This window comes from Cupressus sempervirens, chromosome 2 (genome assembly GCF_028749045.1).
Source record: "Cupressus sempervirens isolate cs-2001-9-10 chromosome 2, ASM2874904v1, whole genome shotgun sequence".
NCBI classification, from domain to species: Eukaryota; Viridiplantae; Streptophyta; class Pinopsida; order Cupressales; family Cupressaceae; genus Cupressus; species Cupressus sempervirens.
Window position 1 is genome coordinate 21,908,613 of NC_143119.1, and position 18,761 is coordinate 21,927,373.

Sequence of the window (18,761 nt, forward strand, 5' to 3'; positions counted from 1 at the left end):
AGTTTCTCTTAGTGTTTGAAATTGTTCTGCTTGCCACTTAGAAAAAAATGCATGGCGTATATATGGTTGAATCAATTTACGAAAATTTGACATAAATTCTCTAGCCAATATCTCATCCTCTACATATTCTAAGCTTGTTGATTCTTTTCCAACTTTTGTTTCTGACTTTATGTACTTATATCTCTTACATTTTACCATCCTTGTTGTATTAGTATCTTCTTCTCTCAAAGGAAATTTAGTCAAGTTACCACATGTTTCACAACTTTCTCTTATGAAATCTATTTCACCTATTCCACAATCATTTGGTTTGTCACATAAGATTGATGTTATGAATTGACACAGTCGTTTAAGAAAAGTATTTTGAGAAGTTCCACCACTTTCTTGTATCATCTTTTGAAACCCTTCATAGTACAAATCAAATTCAACATGATATCGACAACAATATGTTTCAAAAGATTTATTTATCTTCACAAAATAGGGCTTCAATCTTTCAAACATTGTTTGTCCAATCTTTATGTTAGGATTTAAATTACAAAATGAGAGATACAATTCATGTTGAGTGACATCCAACCAATGTTTTGCGTGTTGAATATATTCCTTAGGCCCAATCCTCTACTTGATGATATCTCTTCTATTTGGTGAAGGATGAGTATTATCAATCCAAAATTGAATAACTAAGTTCTTAATTGTTTCCCCAATCATGTCAGATTGAGGAGCTCTACACATTAGTGTCCAATTGCGTTCTAATGTACTATCATTCAAATTATTTCTCCTTTTCAGATAATGTAGTACTATCTTCTGACTATACCCGAAATGAGATGATAATGAAGAGATATGTCTATTTTGGGATGTTTTCTTATTTAAAATAGATGTTAGTATCACGCTTCGTGCAATGGATTTATCTGCAGATCTAGTTTTTTTTCCAATGGAATAAAACCCTTCCTTAACACTTTCAACAATATCTTTTTCTAGTTTAGAAGCCCTCCTCTTTTTAATACTTGTATCTATACCCAATACTCTCAGTGTCTCTTTTAATTCATCTTTAAGAAGTGAAATTGATAATATTTGAGTTTTCTTCACTGTTGATAGATTCTCAAATTGTGCAATTATGTCTTTAGACTTTTTATTCAATTTCCTTTTCGTAGTATGTGTAGGTTGATCAGCATATTTTCTCTATTTTTCCACATCCATTTCAATTAAATTATCTATGTTTCTATGATTAACTTTTCTCTTCAATCTTTGAGCTAAATTAACATTCTCATTTGTTGTTTGGCCTCGGGCTGCACAAGAAAAAATGAAACAAAGTCTTAAGATACAATCTCTTTAGGGGACATATATGTATACATATATACATGTTTAACTTGAGTGAAATATTATGTACTTGATTAAATTATCTAACCTTCAGATGGTCCTTCTTCAATATCCATTGCTTCATCTTCAATTTCCTCATGTCCAACATTTTCATCATCTACTAGAGTTGCATGTGCACGATATAACAAATAAAATCAAGTTTATAAGGGGAAATATCACTCACTAAATTTAAAAATTCAAGATATAAATTTTGATAGAGACCTAGAATTCTAGAGAGATCTATATTATATACTCACAAGAGATGCACATGTACCTATTTGAACTTGGGATGAACCTTCTCCAATGTCGATAGGTTGTCCTGGTTGACTATGTCCTAAATAAATTCATTTATTTAAATTTAATCATAATCTAATAAACCTTAATGAACTATAAATTATTAACATAATTGAATAAACAAGGTAATTCCCATGCTAAATAAATTCATAATTTAAATTTATTTATAATGTAATATTTACCCTAAGGACTAATATGGACATAATTGAATAAACCCTAATGGCCTAAATATGAACATAATTTCAAATAAACTCTTAATATTAAGTTAATCTAGTAATGCTAATTTAAGATAAATATCATATTCCTAATTGGATTTAAACCCTAATCCTAACTAAATAAACTAATTAAATACATTTAAAAAAAGATTCTGCATGTATACCTGATCTAAGATAGTATCTTGCTAGCATTTTTTGACAATTTTCATCTTCTTGTTCCTTAGTTCTTCTTCGTGCATATTTACTTGCTCTTTTATCTTTATTTCCCATGTTGTAAATTCTTCCTCCAAAATTCAAAAATAGGTTGAAGTTTGTCAAATATTTCTTTCTTCCCAATTCAAAAGCCAATAACTTGATTTCACATTTAAAATGCAAATTGTAAAAAATGAAACTCATATTTATATACAAAAATTATTTTTTTTTAAACCTCCTCATTAGCAGACTAGGGAAAAACCCTAAGGAGCCAACTAGTAGAGAAACACCCCTATGGTCGGGGTAGGGATTATCCCGCTGTCATAGTTTCAATCGAAACTAGCTTGATAGTTTTGATCAAAACTATGAAACTGGTTTGCTAACCACTGGTGTAAACCACGAATAGTTTTGATAGAAACTAAGACATTTAGTTTCTATCAAAAGTTTGCAAAATAGTTTTGATAGAAACTAAGTTTCTATCGAAACTAGCTAGATAGAAGCCCACATGAATAGTTTGAAGTTTTTTCAATGATTTCCTTTCTTCGGAGCTAAATTACTAGATCCAAATGGAGCTCTGAAGACCTGAAATTGTACATGATTGAAGTACTCTGAACTAGCTTTCTAATGACTATGAATTTGGTGCTTTTTGAATTTTTTAGGTATATATTTTTTAACATGAATTAAATATAGGTTTATTATAAAAAATAAACTGAGATACTCGACGCTCATGGAAAAATAGTAAATATAAAAATAAAAATTTTGAAAAATAAGTATGGTCTCTATATTTGATTCACATTTTAATCAAATTTTTCTTTTTAAAAATTGGGTAAATATATAATAAGTTACATGTGTCAAAAGCCGCATATGTCTAAATTAGTGTTATGCCACCTTTAAACTACAATAAAATATGAAATACTAACGATAAAGATATAAGACCAACTCTACAGTTTAGGTATGGATGTTAACAAACTAAATTCAAAATAATCATATTGATATCTATTGTAGAAAAAAATTTATGTGTGTCAAAAATAGTGTCACTCTTTAAAAATCAAGTTTTTGATATCATACCAATTCTCGTAGGAGAAAAAATAATTCAATAAAATCAATTTTTTTAAAAACTTAAAAAATAGATTTAGAATCTAGACACAAAATCCTAAAAGACTCTAGTTTACTTCATCTTCAAATTCCTAACCGTTAAATGGGAATTTGCATTTGAAAGTGAACGTTTTCTTAAACATTCAAAGTTCAGTGTCAGTTTAGGCAAAAAAGTGTAACCCACTATTGTGGGTTCACCTAGCAAGAGGTTTAGTTGGAGTGAAACAGAAAGGGAAAGGAAAAAATCACCATATGGGAATAAATGATAGCTAAACTAAAGAGACAATTCATTTCTATGGATTATGAGCTTGATATGTTGAAGAAAATGCAAGCATTGAAGCAAGTGGAAAATTCTATTCAAGATTATACCAAGGAGTTCTACCGAGTTCCCATTAGAACTAGCCATGCAAAAGCCAATATGGAGAAGGTCACTTGTTATCTTAATGGGTTAAGGCTAATCATTCATGATGAGTTCAGTCTAGTTTGAATGAATAGTATTGAGGAGGCATACCAATTTTCCCTAAATGTTGAGGAGAAATTGAGCAAGATGTTTGACAAGAATAGTGGAAGAGGTCTCGGTGGAAGATCTAGAAGATGATCTTATGGAGGTTATAATGATGATCAAAAGAACAAGGATGAGGTTGGGAGTAGTGGTTAGAACCAAAGGGAAACAATTCCAATCATTTCTATTATCAGAACAATAGAGATTAGAGAGGAAGAGGCAGAGGACAAGAATTATTGGAAGAGGAGGCTTCTATGGGAAATGTTTTCACTGCAGAGAAGAATGGTATAGATAATTTGAATGTACCCAATGCCAAGGAAGGATATATCAAAAAATAAAAGGCTAGGCAAGAGTTGCACATGTTAATGAAGATGCAAGATGATCACATTTTGAAGATGTTGAAAGAGGAGAAGTCCTAGTTAATAGAAGAGTCCTGCTGATTGGTGAGAATGAACCTAATTAGAGAAGGAGCTTGTTTTGCATAAGGTTCAAATATGAAGATAAGTGTTGTGATGTGACTATTTATAGTGGAATTATTGAAAATTTGGTGTCAAAAATTATGGTAACCAAGTTGAAGCTGAATAGACAAAAACACCCACATCAATACTATATTGCTTGGGTGCAAGATGACCACAAGGTCATGGTCAATGAGTAGTGCTCAGTGAAGTTCAAGATTAGAAGCTACTAGGATGAGGTAGTATGTGATATCATACCTATAGACATATGTCATATAATTTTGGGTAGGCCATGGTAATTTGATAGGCATGTTTTACACTATGGGAGAGCAAAAACCTACACTCTAACCAAGGATGGAGTAAAGCATAAATTGAAGCCATTGAAGGAGAAAGAAGAAAAGGTATGTGGTGCTGCTAGAATATGTTTTGTTAATGGAAAAGAGTTCTTTAAAGGTACAAAGCATGAGAATATGAATTATTCTATAATTCCTAAATATAGTAAAGAAGAAGTAGAGGAGGTACCTAAAAAAGTTATAGATATGTTGGGAGAGATTTCTAATATTATATCAGATAATGTACCTGATAGATTACCCCCAATGAGGAAGATCAATCACCACATGGATCTGGTTGTAGGAGATAATTTACCAAACAAGAAACACATAGAATGACACTAGCAGAAAGTGAAGAGTTGAACAAGAAAGTTCAGGAGTTGTTGCAGAAGGGGTTGATTTAAGAGAGTCTAAGTCCATGTGCAATACCAACTATATTAGCACCAAATAAGAATGGAGGAGGATGTGCATAGATTCTTATGCTATCAACAAGATCACAATAGTTTATAGATTTACATTTCCAAGGATGGATGAAATTATGATGTGTTTGAGTGGAGCTGAGTATTTCACAAAGACAGATTTGAAAAGTGAGTAGCATCAGATTCGTATCAAAGAAGGTGATGAATGGAAGACTTCTTTTAAGACAAAAGAAGGACTATACAAGTGGTTAGTCAAGCCTTTTGGGTTAACCAATGCACGTAGAATTTTCATGATGCTCATGAATAAGGTACTAAAGGAGTTTTTGGGTAAGTTTTTCATTGTTACCTAGATAATATATTGATCTTTTGTGAGACATTGGAGGAGAATTTGATTCATATTCACAAGGTGTTTGATAAATTGAGGGAAGAAAAGTTGTTGATAAACCTAAAGAAGTGTAGTTTTGTAAATAAGGAGTTGGTACACCTAGGATTTGTAGTCTCAACAGAAGGTTTGAAAATTGACCCAAAGAAAGTGAAGGCTATCCTTGAATGACCCACTCTAAGGAGTAAAATCGAGCTAAGATCTTTTCATGGACTAGCTAGTTTTTATAGAAAGTTCATAAGAGGTTTTAGGAATATTTATGGGCCCCTAACTGAAACAATAAGAGGGGATACGAAAAAATTTAAGTGGACTATAGGAGCAGATAAGATTTTTAATTTTTTGAAACAAAAAGTTACTAAGCAGCCTGTTTTAGCACTTCTAGATTTTAACAAGGTGTTTCAAGTAGACTATGATGTTAGTGTTACTACAATAGGAGTTTTTTGAGCCAAGAAGGTAGACCTTTTGCTTATTTTAGTGAGAAATTGAATGATGCAAAAAGAAAATATTATGTTTATGATCAAGAATTTTATGCTATAGTTGAAGCATTGAAGAAGTGGAGACACTATCTTCTTCCTAAGGAGTTTTTTTTCTATACTAATCATCAAAGCTTTGCAATATTTAAATAGTCAAGGAAACTTGAACCAAAGGCATTTAAAGTGAGTTGGGTTTTTGTAGAGCTATACATTTGTTTTGAAACTCAAGAGTGAGAAGTCTAGCAGAGTTGCAAATGCTCTTAGTAGTGTTAGGAATAAGGTGTCTCAACCTTGAATAATTCCTATTCTTATTATTTGTTTTGTAAAATGTATTTCTTGAAAATAATGTTGATGTGTCAACATCTTGAATTGTGTATAAGGAGATCATAGTTAAAATGGTTATGATAGATTCCTATGACATGTAAGAGCTATGTTAGGAAGATTCAATGACAAGTGAAGACATGTGGCAATTGATAAATTTGAGTATTGTACACTCTACCCCAATAGTGGGGTGGGTTCCTATTTTATTGGAGAATGGTAAAACCCTAATACAATTACCTTTAGCAATAGCCCTAAAAGTGAAGCGCATGTTATAAGCATTTTTTGGGTTGTAAAGAGATCCAATGCAAAATAGTGTATTGTTGGTACTGTGAGTTGCTACTGGAGTCTTTTGTTGTCACTGTTGAACTTGCATTACAAGTGAATTGTAACCTTGTGTTGAAGATAATACATTGTATAGGTTCTGGAGGGGTGGGGTTGTTTTACCGAAAGGTTTTTCCCCACCAGCAAATCTTTGTGTTATGTGTTTTCTTTCTCTATCTATTTTCTTTATGCTTGCTTGGCTGAAATATTATTGTTTACATGATATTGAATATGTAAGTGTAAAATATTTAAATAGGATTTGCACCATACTTCTCTTAAGAGATTAGTGTGGGAAGCTATTTCCGCACCTGAGTTTCCTTACAAGTGGTATCACAACTTGATCAACTTTTGATCCTAGTTGTTGGGTAGGGTTTTTTGAGCTAATCTCAAGTTGAGTGGGAGTCTTGTGCAAAGCATCTTGAATCTTATTTGCAGATTGAGATGGTGAGTTCATCATATGGAAGAATGGAGGTGGAGAAATTTAATGGCACTAATTTCAAGTTTTGGAAACTCAATATGGAAGACACGTTGGAAGATCATGACCTATGGGAAGTGACTTCAAATGCTACAAGACCAGCAACTATAACTCAAGCAGATTGGGATATCAAAGACCATAAAGCTAAGGGTCTCCTAAGACTCTATTTAACCGATGCAGTTCTTCTGAATGTTCTAGATGATAAAACTACATATAGTTTGTGGGAAAGACTTGGGGTTGTGTATCAGGCCAAATCTTTGGTGAACAAGTTGTTCCTAAGGAAGAAGTTGTACTCTCTATGAATGGAGGAAGGTGGATCCTTAATGGATCATTTAAATGCATTTAATCTACTGGCTGCACAATTGACATCAGCTGGTTTCAAGCTAGAGGAGGAGGATCATTGCTACACACTTTCATGTTCTTTACCAGATTCATGGGACCATCTTGTGATGGCTCTTGGAAGCACATTAGTCACTTTCAAAATGGATGATGTGGTGTCTTCACTGCTATCAAAGGAGATGCAGAGAAAGGCTTTTGTTTCAAAAAAAGATGCCCTTGTTGTTCATGGGAGATCCACAAAAAGAGGGAAGAAAAATGACAATAAGTCTAACAATAAGGGTAGATCCAAATCCAGTAGGAAGTCAAAGACTTCCAATAAGTCCAAGGAAAAATGTTGGAACTATGATAAACCTAGGCACTTTCATAAAGATTGCAAAGAGCCGAAGAAGAAGAAAGGTTCAAATTCAGCTTCAGAAAGATCTCAAGAAGATGGCAATGCATTCATCATAGCTTTGGCAGCCCATGCATCTGATGATGTGTGGTTGGTTGACTCAGGTGCATCTTTTCACATGACCTCTCATCGAAACTGATTCTCAAAATATGAGGAGTTCAATGCTAGAAAGGTGTACTTGGGTGATGATTCTCACCTAAAGATAGTTGGATGTGAAAGGGTCACTATCAAATTTCTTGATGGATGAGTAAAGGGAATCAATGGAGTTATGCACATTCTAGGTTTGGCATGAAGCCTATTATCTATAAGTATACTGAATGATGTAGGTGTGCAAGTTTTTTTTTTGAAAGAAGGATGGAAGATGATGAGAGGATCGATAGTGCTTGCAAGGGGTACTAGGAGAGGTACCTTATTTCAGCTAGATGCACGTATTCCTCTATGTAATAGTTCTTTATCCTCACCATCTAAATGAGCAGTGAAGAATTCTGTGGTTATTGGTTTCGATGGCAATGCAAACACTATGAAAGGTAAGCTTCCTACAAAAAAGACAATGTTGTGGCATATGAGATTTGGTCACATTGGTGAAAAGGGTCTAAGAACCCTGAAAAATAAAAATCTCATTGAGGGGTTAAATGATTGCAATCTTGAGTTTGACTTCTATGAACACTGTGTCTATGGTAAACAAAATCATGTTCAGTTTTACTCTAGTTCTCACAAATCTTCTGATATTTTGGATCTTATTCATTCTAATGTATTTGGTCCTGTAAAAGTTCCTTCAATCTCAAAGTTTGTATTTTTTGTATCTTTCATAGATTATTACAGTAGAAGGACATGGGTTTATTTCCTTAAAAGTAAGACACAAGTCTTTAGTCGATTCAAGGAATTTAAAGCCCTTGTAGAGAATCAGACTAGTAAGAAGATTAAGTGTGTGAGAACTAAAAATGGTGGTGAGTTTTGCTTAGCAAATTTTGAATAGTTCTATAAAGAACAAGGTATCAAGAGGAATAAGACAACTCCTTATACCCCACAAAAAAATGTAGTTTTAGAGAGAATGAACAGGACACTGATGGGGAAGGCTAGGAGCATGCTTAGTGGAGCTGGTTTAGAACAAAGGTTTTGGGCCTAAGCTATGGCCACTGCTTGCTATCTGGTTAATAGATCTCATACATCAGCCCTTGTTTATAAGACACCCATGGAGGTGTGGTTTGGTAAGAAGCCTTCAATTAGACATCTTCATGTTTTTGGTTGTGAAGCTTATGCACATGTTCCAAAGGAGAAAAGATCTAAGTTGGAAAATAAAGCTATTAAATGTATTTTCATCGGATACAGTGCTGGTGTGAAAGGATACAAGCTTTGGGATCCTATGACTAGTAAGGTGTTGTATAATAGAAATGTTATTTTTAGAGAGCTAAAATCTTCTCCTATTGTGCTACAACCAGATGAAAAAGAAAAGGAAAAAGATGTTGTTCAGTTGCCTCCTACCCCTAAGAAGACTGAACAAAGAGACCATGTTGGGTCTAATGATGAGGAGAGCTCTAGCAGCTCTGATAGTTTAGAAGAAGAGGAAGAACAACCTCAACCACAACCCTTGAGGAGATCCATGAGAGAAAGAAAGCAACCAGAAACATTTAGTTATTCTATGTTAGATTCCAGTTTCTTTTGCTTTGATTGCTAACACTGATGAGCCTAGATCTGTGAAAGAGACTTTCAGCATGGAAGATGCAGGTTCCTAGATTAAGGCTATGGATGATGAGATGGCTTCATTAGAGAAAAAAAAAATTGGGACCTTGTAGCTTTTCCTAAAGGGAGAAAATATGTTGGCTGTAAATGGGTGTTCAAGAAGAAATTTTGTGCAAATGGTAGTGTTGAAAGGTACAAAGCTAGATTGGTTGCAAAGGGGTATTCACAGGTAGAGGGAATAGATTATGGTGAAATATTCTCTCTTGTTGCAAAGTTGACATCCATTAGATTTCTATTATCTCTTGCTGCATCATATGATTTAGAGATAGAATAGATGGATGTGAAGATAGCTTTCCTTCATGGTGATTTGGAGGAAGAGATTTATATGTCACAACCTGAGCACTACATTGTTAAAGGTAAAGAATCCTTAGCTTGCAGATTAAAGAAATCTCTATATGGTTTGAAGCAATCTCCTAGGATGTGGTATCTTAATTTTGATGCCTTTGTGTTGTCAATTGGATTTGTAATTTTGAAATCAGATCATTGTGTTTATTTTAGAGTTGAAAATGATTACCTTCTTATTGTTGCATTATATGTAGATGATATGTTGCTGTTTGGGAAGGGTAAGGGTATGATTTCTGATTTTACATCTCAGTTGTTAGCATGGTTTGAGATGAAAGATCTTGGGGCATCTAGGTACATCTTGGGTATGGAAATCAGTAGAGACAGGTCTAACAAAAAACTTTGGTTGAGTCAAAGTAAGTATGTGAAGTCTATGTTGGATAGGTTCAGCATGGCATATTGTAGACCACTATGTTTCCCTATTCCTATGAGAACAAAGTTATCTGTAGATGATTGTCCAAAATCTCCTAGTGAGATGGAGGACATGAGTAGAGTACCTTATGCTAGTGTAATTGGTAGTCTTATGTATACTATGGTATATACTAGACCAGACATTCCCCAAGCAGTGGGAGTCTTGAGTCGGTTTATGGCTAATCTTGGATGGGTGCATTGGGATGTAGTTAAGCGATTATTCAGATATTTGAGGGGTACATTAGATTACTCCATATGTTATCATGGTAACTCTTCTGGATCTCCGTATTCAGTTTGTATTCATGGGTTTGTGGATTCAAATTGGGCAAGTGATATTGACCACAAGAGATCCACCAGTGCTTATGTGTTCACTATGTTTGGTGGTGCCATTAGTTGGATGAGAAAGCTACAACCTATGGTTGCTTTATCCACTACAGAAGCTAAGTACATGGATGCTACTCATTCTTGTAAGGAAGCCATTTGGCTTAAGATATTGTGTTTTGATGTTGGTGTTGATGCAAAACAGATTACTATTTGGTCTGACAGTCAAAGCGCTATTTGCCTTGAAAAGAATCCAACTTTCCATGCTAGAACGAAGCACATTGATTTGCAATTTCACTTCGTGAGTGATATGGTGAAAGATGGAAAGGTAAATTTGAAAAAGGTAGATACTATGAAGAATGTTGTAAATGCATTAAAAAAATTAGTGGGCACTGAGAAGTTCAGATCGTGTTCGGAGTCTATAGACCTTTTGACCTATAGCAGTTAGTTCCTGTTATGTTCCTATTGATCTTACAAGGTGCTTGACAAGTGGGAGAATGTTAGGAATAAGGTGTCTTAACCTTGGATAATTCCTATTCTTATTATTTATTTCGTAAAATGTATTTCTTGCAAATAATGTTGATGTGTTGGCATCTTGAATTGTGTATAAGGAGATCATAGCTAAAATAGTTATGACAGATTCCTATGACATGTAAGAGCTATGTTAGGAAGATTCAATGGCAAGTGAAGACATGTGGTAACTGATAAATTTGAGTACTGTACACTCTACCCCAATAGTGGGGTTCGGGGCATCATCCCAAAATGTTTTTTGGGGTTCCTATTTTCTCAGAGAATGGTAAAACCCTAATACAGTTACCTTTGGGAGTATCCCTAAAAGTGAAGCACATGTTATAAGCATTTTTAGGGTTGCAAAGAGATACGATGCAAAATAGTGTATTGTTGGTACTGTGAGTTGCTACTAGAGTCTTCTTTTGTCGTTGTTGAACTTGCATTGCAAGTGTATTCTAACCTTGTGTTGAAGATAATACATTATGTAGGTTCTGGAGGGGTGGGGTTATTTTATTGAAAGGTTTTTCCCCATCAGAAAATCTTTGTGTTATGTGTTTTCTTTCTCTATCTATTTTCTTTATGCTTTCTTGGCTGAAATATTGTTGTTTACATGATATTGAATCTGTAAGTGTAAAAGATTTTAACAGAATTTGCACCATACTTCTCTTAAGAGATTAGTGTAGGAAGCTGTTTCCACACCTGAGTTTCCTTACAAGTAGAAGACAACTTTTTCTAACAAAAATGAATTTAGAAGTGGTTGGGTTCAAGGAACTTAGTACTTTGTATTCAAATGATTCTGATTTTGGTGAAGCATGGAAGGCTTGTACATAACCTATTACACTTGATAGGACAAAGTGGTTGGATTTCATGATCCAAGATAGTATGTTGTTCAAAGGAAACTAGTTATGTACTCCAAGAATTTCAATGAGAGAGAATCTCATCAAGAAGAAGCATAGTAGAGGATTGGCTAGACATTTTGGATGAGATAAAACCATAGCTTCAGTTGCTGACAATTATTACTCACTACATTTTTTTGGGGTTCCTATTTTCTTAGAGAATGGTAAAACCCTAATATGGTTACCTTTGGGAGTATCCCTAAAAGTGAAGCACATGTTATAAGCATTTTTAGGGTTGCGAAGAGATGCGATGCAAAATAGTGTATTGTTGGTACTATGAGTTGCTATTGGAGTCTTTAATTGTCACTGTTGAACTTGCATTGCAAGTGTATTGTAACCTTGTGTTGAAGATAATACATTGTGCAGGTTCTGGAGGGGTGGGGTTGTTTTATCGAAAGGTTTTTTCCCATTGGAAAATCTTTGTGTTATGTTTTTTCTTTCTTTGTCTATTTTCTTTATGCTTGCTTGGTTGAAATATTGTTGTTTACATGATATTGAATTTGTAAGTGTAAAAGATTTTAATAGGATTTGCACCATACTTCTCTTAAGAGATTAGTGTAGGAAGTTGTAGCCGCACTTGAGTTTCCTTACAAGTAGAAGACAACTTTTGCTAACAAAAATGTAGATAGAAATGGTTGGGTTCAAGGAACTTAGTACTTTTTATCCGAATGATTCTAATTTTGGTGAAGCATGAAAGGCTTATACATAACTATTACACTTGATAGGACAAAGTGGTTGGATTTCATGATCCAAGATAGTATGTTGTTCAAAGGAAACTAGTTATGTATTCCAAGAAGTTCAATGAGAGAGAATCTCATCAACGAGAAGCATAGTAGAGGATTGGCTGGACATTTTGGATGAGATGAAACCATAGCTTCGGTTGCTGAGAAATATTACTCACTACATTTTTTTGGGGTTCCTATTTTCTTAGAGAATGGTAAAACCCTAATAAGATTACCTTTGGGAGTAGCCCTAAAAGGGAAGTACATGTTATAAGCATTTTTAGGGTTGTGAAGAGATGTGATGTGAAATAGTGTATTGTTGGTACTATGAGTTGCTATTGGAGTCTTATGTTGTCATTGTTGAACTTGCATTGCAAGTGTATTGTAACCTTGTGTTGAAGATAATACATTGTGTAGGTTCTGGAGGGGTGGGGTTGTTTTATCGAAAGGTTTTTCCCCACCGAAAAATCTTTGCGTTATGTATTTTCTTTCTCTATCTATTTTCTTTATGCTTGCTTGGCTGAAATATTGTCATTTACATGATATTGAATCTGTAAGTGTAAAAGATTTTAATAGGATTTGAACCATACTTCATTTAAGATATTAGTGAAGGAAGTTGTTTTTGCACCTAAGTTTCCTTACAAGTAGAAGACAACTTTTGCTAACAAAAATGTCGATAGAAGTGGTTGGGTTCAAGGAACTTAGTACTTTATATCGAAATGATTCTGATTTTGGTGAAGCATGAAAGGCTTGTACATAACCTATTACACTTGATAGGACAAAGTGGTTGGATTTCATGATCCAAGATAGTATGTTGTTCAAAGGAAACTAGTTATGTATTCCAAGAAGTTCAATGAAAGAGAATCTCGTCAAGAAGAAGCATAGTAGAGGATTGGCTGGACATTTTGGATGAGATAAAACCATAGCTTTAGTTGCTGAGAATTATTACTCACTACAGTTGTAGCAATATGTGAAGAAGTTTATAAAATGTTGTTGAGTATGTCAAGTGGCGAAAGGAGTGAAGTAGAATATTCGGTTTTCTCAGTCATTACCTGTACTAGAGAAACCATGGGAGGATGTTAGTATGGATTTTATTTTTGGATTACCAAGGAAACAGCATGGGCATGATTCAATTTTTGTGGTGGTTGACAGGTTTTCAAAGATGACACATTTTATTCCTTGTAAGAAGACTAGTGATGTTGTTCATGTGGAAAAGTTATTTTTTAGAGAAGGGGTGAGACTACATAGTCTACCAAAGAGTATAGTTTTAGATTGAGATACCAAATTTGCTGGGTATTTTTGGCATACAATATGGAAGAAATTAAAGATGGAGTTGAAGTTTAGTTCATCACATCATCCACAAACTAATGGAGAAATAGAAGTTGTGAATCACTATTTGGGAAACTTGTCGAGATGTTTGGTTGGAGACAAGCCAAAAGGATGGATATGATTTTACCATAGGTAGAATTTGCATATAATAATTCTATCAATAGGAGTACTAGTAAATCACCATTCTAAATTGTATATGGGAGTAGGCCTAGAAATTCTTCTAAATTACGGTAGTTGGATAAAACTAAGATAAGTAGTGTTGAAGTAGAAGATTTTGTTGAACATTTGTAGAACATCCACGAGGAGGCAAGGATGCACATCATAAAGATGAATACATAGTATAAGGCTAAGGCAGATTTGAAAAGGAGGCATAAGGAATTTTAGATTGGAGATGAAGTCATAGTTCATTTGAGAAAAGAGCATTTTCCAATGGGTACATATAATAAGCCAAAGATGAAGAAGTTTGGACCATGCAAGATAGTGAAAAAGCATGATTTTGGAAATGTGTATGAAGTGGAGTTGCCTATTGAATTGAATATTTCACTAGTATTAAACATTTCAGATTTGATAGAGTATTATGAAGGAGATGATGAAGATGAAGTTGCAAAAGCACAATGGAGTATTCTAGTAGCTAGTTTAGCTACAAAGGAAATTGAGCAGATATTGGATAGTCATATTGGCACAAGTACAAGGAACAAAACTTATGAGGAATACTTGGTCAAATGAAAAAGGTGGCTAGTAGAGGATTCATCATGGCTAGCAAGGGAGGAGGTCAACCATCTTGGTTTTCCTCTAAACACCTAAGATGTGATGGAGTCACTTCTCAAATTACCCTGGGTATCTGATATAGGAGCATCCTAGGTGAAAGAGCGATCTTGCATTACCAAAAAAAAATTTTCAATCTTTTATATTTTAATAAGGACAAGTAGACAGGATGGTTACTATTTATGGAAACTTGCTATTTTTAGTAAGTTTTTCATATGAGCTCAGAATATTCTGATTTTCTATAGGAAGCTTTATTTTAGATTATAAGCCTACCATAAAAATCTCATTGCTCAAGTTTAAGTATCAAAGAATTTATTGCAAATTTTTGGTAGAAACATTTGCAGAAAAATCTTCAGTCTCATCATTGGAGGCCTTAGAGTTCCCAAATGAGGTCCAAAAATTCAACAGAAGGGTCCTTGCACAGTTTCAAGCTTGTAGATTAGGAGCTAGCATTTCCAAAAAGTGGTCATAATAGCCAATCAAAGCAATGGTTTGAGAGTTATCGGCTTCAAAAGTTGGGCTACCTAAAATATCTAAAATAATTGTTAAAGATGTATTTGGCCAACAATATATGTATTTTTAGGGTCTGTTAGCCCCAAGTATTCAATTTGATTGTCTATAACCTTCCTAGGCGACATAAAATTGCCTATTTAAGAAAGGCCCTAACATTGTCTAGAATAGCTCTGGTTGATAGTTCATAGCTTGTCTTGCAAATTATTGTAATGTAAATTTTTTAATTCCACATTTGCAGTGTGTTACAACTTATATTTTTCCTGCACCTTAGCCATGGTTTAGTTCTGAGTCTTTTCTTAACTTTGAAGTTGAACTTGAAGTTTTGATTTACTTCAGCTTCAAGTTGAAGCCCATGTCAATCTTCCATTTGTTATAGCCTCTTCCACTCACCGAGTTAGTTTTAATGAAGACAAAGTTGAAGTTGAAGCTCAATCAACCAAAATTTTAACTTTAGCTTTGATGTCAATTTTACATACTAACGATTTTTTTCATACAGGTTTTCAATCCTCAAGCTAAAAACAAGGTGGGTACCAGTAAAACATTTCCCAAGGAATTTGAGATTACAAATAAAGGATTTTAAGGAGATACATGTTCAAATACAGTGAGAGTTGGTGAAAGGCTAAATTTTTCATTTCATGATGACACAGAATGTTAGTAAGCATGCGGATTTGATGGGCATTCAAAGAAAATCACTCATGGGGCTCTTTTCCAATGCATGTTGCACAAATAAGTAATTATTGCATTAACTTGTGAAATTTGTCCTACAATTTCCTTGTAAATAATCCCTTAAATGCATTCATTTTACCCTTTTTTCCAATCATTTCACCATTTGCAAAGAAGTTCTAGCGTTGTTGGGTAGGAAGAATGAATCACAGGTTGTAGCTCTGTCAAACTGTAACTATGTTGTCATAACCCTTTGCAATTTCCTTTTTGTTTGGTTTATTTTGCGATAATTCAGGGTGTATCTTTTAAAACCTATCTTTCATAACAATCATTAGGTTATTTCATCCTAAAATGCCCAAGTTTGAAAAGCCACTTTTGCTTAGTTCTTTGCCTAAAATTAATGATACGTTTCTAATAAATAAGAATTTGTCTGATGTTATTGAGAGAACCAAAAACACCCAGTCAAGCCCCATTTATCAAAAGTTAGCTAATAGTGGGTTATTGGAAGCCGTCACCTTTCCCACTGCAATCACATGCCCAAAACTTGTTATTGAATGTGCAAGCCATTACGACCCTGTCACCAAGTGCATTAAGAAAGTTTCAAGGGAGGTAATAGTTAAAATCAATAGAACTAGTGTCTATTCAGCCTTTAGGATTCCCCACAAAGAGCCCTACAAGCCATGAATGTTCGAAGAAGTAGAGCACCTATATGTTGAAGGGAAAAGTAGTTATGATAATAGGGTAGCTCAATCCTGGCTCCTGAAACCTACAAAAGGGGGATCTAGATTGCCCAAGCCTTTAACTATTGAGCATTTTATAAAGGAAATTGCAGACATTGTACTACTACTAAATAGGATTAAGGATAAATGAGCACGCATTTCATTAGGAGTCTTGGATTTATTTCTTCATCTAAAATATTGTTGAAGGAAGTTAGTTCATTGACTAGGCCAACCTGATTGCTAAAAATTTGCATAAAGGTTTAATAGCTATCAACAAATTTGGTCCATTTTTCGTGTCTTCTTATCTAATTTATATCCTAACAGCTTCTAAGGAATGGGAAAACCTCCCACATATGCCTTGGGTCGATGAAATGCCCATTTACTAGTATTATAGTGATCTTTAGGTGACTGGTTTGTGTAAAGAGTTTGGAAAGGTAAATTATGTCTTTCTAGGAAGGCTAGTCTTTGAACTCCAAGGTTATGAGAATGATAGGTTGAATGAAGAAGTCTTGCAAGTTGTGAAAATCTGCTACTTTTATATTCAATTTCCCAGATTCACATATATCAAAATAGGTGGCTTTTCTAGTGAGCCATTGAAATTACCTCATCACTATTTAGACTCTATGGTTTTATCTGAAGTATGCAAGCAATTTGTCTTTATAGTAGAGTCTTTTCAAGTTTCAAAGAGGTCTTCTTTAGTATTTTTCCCCATTGAAATTGAACATTATAGATGCCCCAATCTAAAGGAAGCTATGTTAGCAAAGGAATCATTGGCTCGTTTGTGCCTTAAACCCTTCTCTTCTCATGAAGATTTTGATTATACAATTTTTTTCAGAAATAATATTAAGAATGTTGCATCCTTTGTTCACACCCCACAATTAGAGGATTATTGGGCAAATTGCCTTAATGAATTTGAAGTCAAAAGGAGACTGTGGTCACACCTAACTATTAAAAAATCATTATTTTTAACGTGGAAATAGGTACATGTGGGCTGAAAGAGGAGGATTTTGAAGAGGTGCTTGACCCATTCTACATTGATCAGATTGAGTGCATGCCCATTCCTGAAATTGACTGGGGAAGAAGGGAGGAAGATGATGCTTACTCATGTACTAAATATGTGCTAGCTAGAACTACGAAATGGATAAAATCAAAAACTATTTCCACTCCTAATCTTTCTAGGAAGTTTTCAAAAGGCAAAGGTAAAAAGACTCCCAAAAGGCAAAAGGAGATCACTAATCTAGATATTCATGATCCTGTTGCAGGTTCGGTTGAAGTTGAAGTTGAAGCGGTTCCAAAGCCACTTCAACTTCAAGTTCAAGAGGGCACTCCTAAGGAAAATTGGGTGACCTATTCAATCACAAGAAAAGCATCAGCCACAAAAAGCAAGGGTGCCATAATAGTTGATATCGAGGCAACAGAAGAACTACCTATGGTAGATAGTGTACTAGAACCTTAGAGTTTACCAATAAATACAGAGGGCTAAGAGTAGTCTTGCCTTAGCCAAATTCTCCCATGCTATAGATAAGGACCAGGTCACACCTAAATGGTTAGAGACTTTAGTAAAAAAGAAGAGGAGCATGGTTCCTCTATCCATGTCAATCGATGATTTAGTCAGTAAGTGTCTGGGAAAGATGCCTAAAGTAAAGAAGGTGAGACCTTAAGCAAGGATAAATTTTGATAAAAATTTTGGGCATTGGTTAATAGAGCTAGCTACATGACCAAATAGAAGCTCACGTGAGTCCCTGGCTCCTCAGGATTACCAGATAACTAAAGTTGATTTGGGAAAAGGGAACCATGAGGTTGATATGGAATTCTTCGAAGCCTCCAATAAAAAGATTGCACATAAAGTATGGAAAGATGGATAAGACAAAAAAGAGATGAAGGAAAATATTAAGAAAATGGCACAATATATTAATGTTATCCTTCATCCTGAAGGAAAACCAAATAGTGAGATGTCAGTGATCATCGATGTTTCCTTTGCAACTAACCAACAATCACTTGAGAATGGGTACAATGCATCCTGGATGACACCGTAAAACACATAGGTCACTTAGATAAAGCTTTGAAGGAGATATTAGCCATTACTAAAAGGGTGGAAACAAGCAATTAAGGCTATGAGAAGGAGAGAAATAACTAGGCAAAGATAGAAATGAAGCTAGAAGACGTCCAAGAATTTGGATTGCAAAATTTCCAAGCTGAATGCCCTGTGGCTGGTTTGGATGAAAAGGCCCTATATGCTATTAAAGACTACATTGAATGGTAAAATGAAGTGCTAAC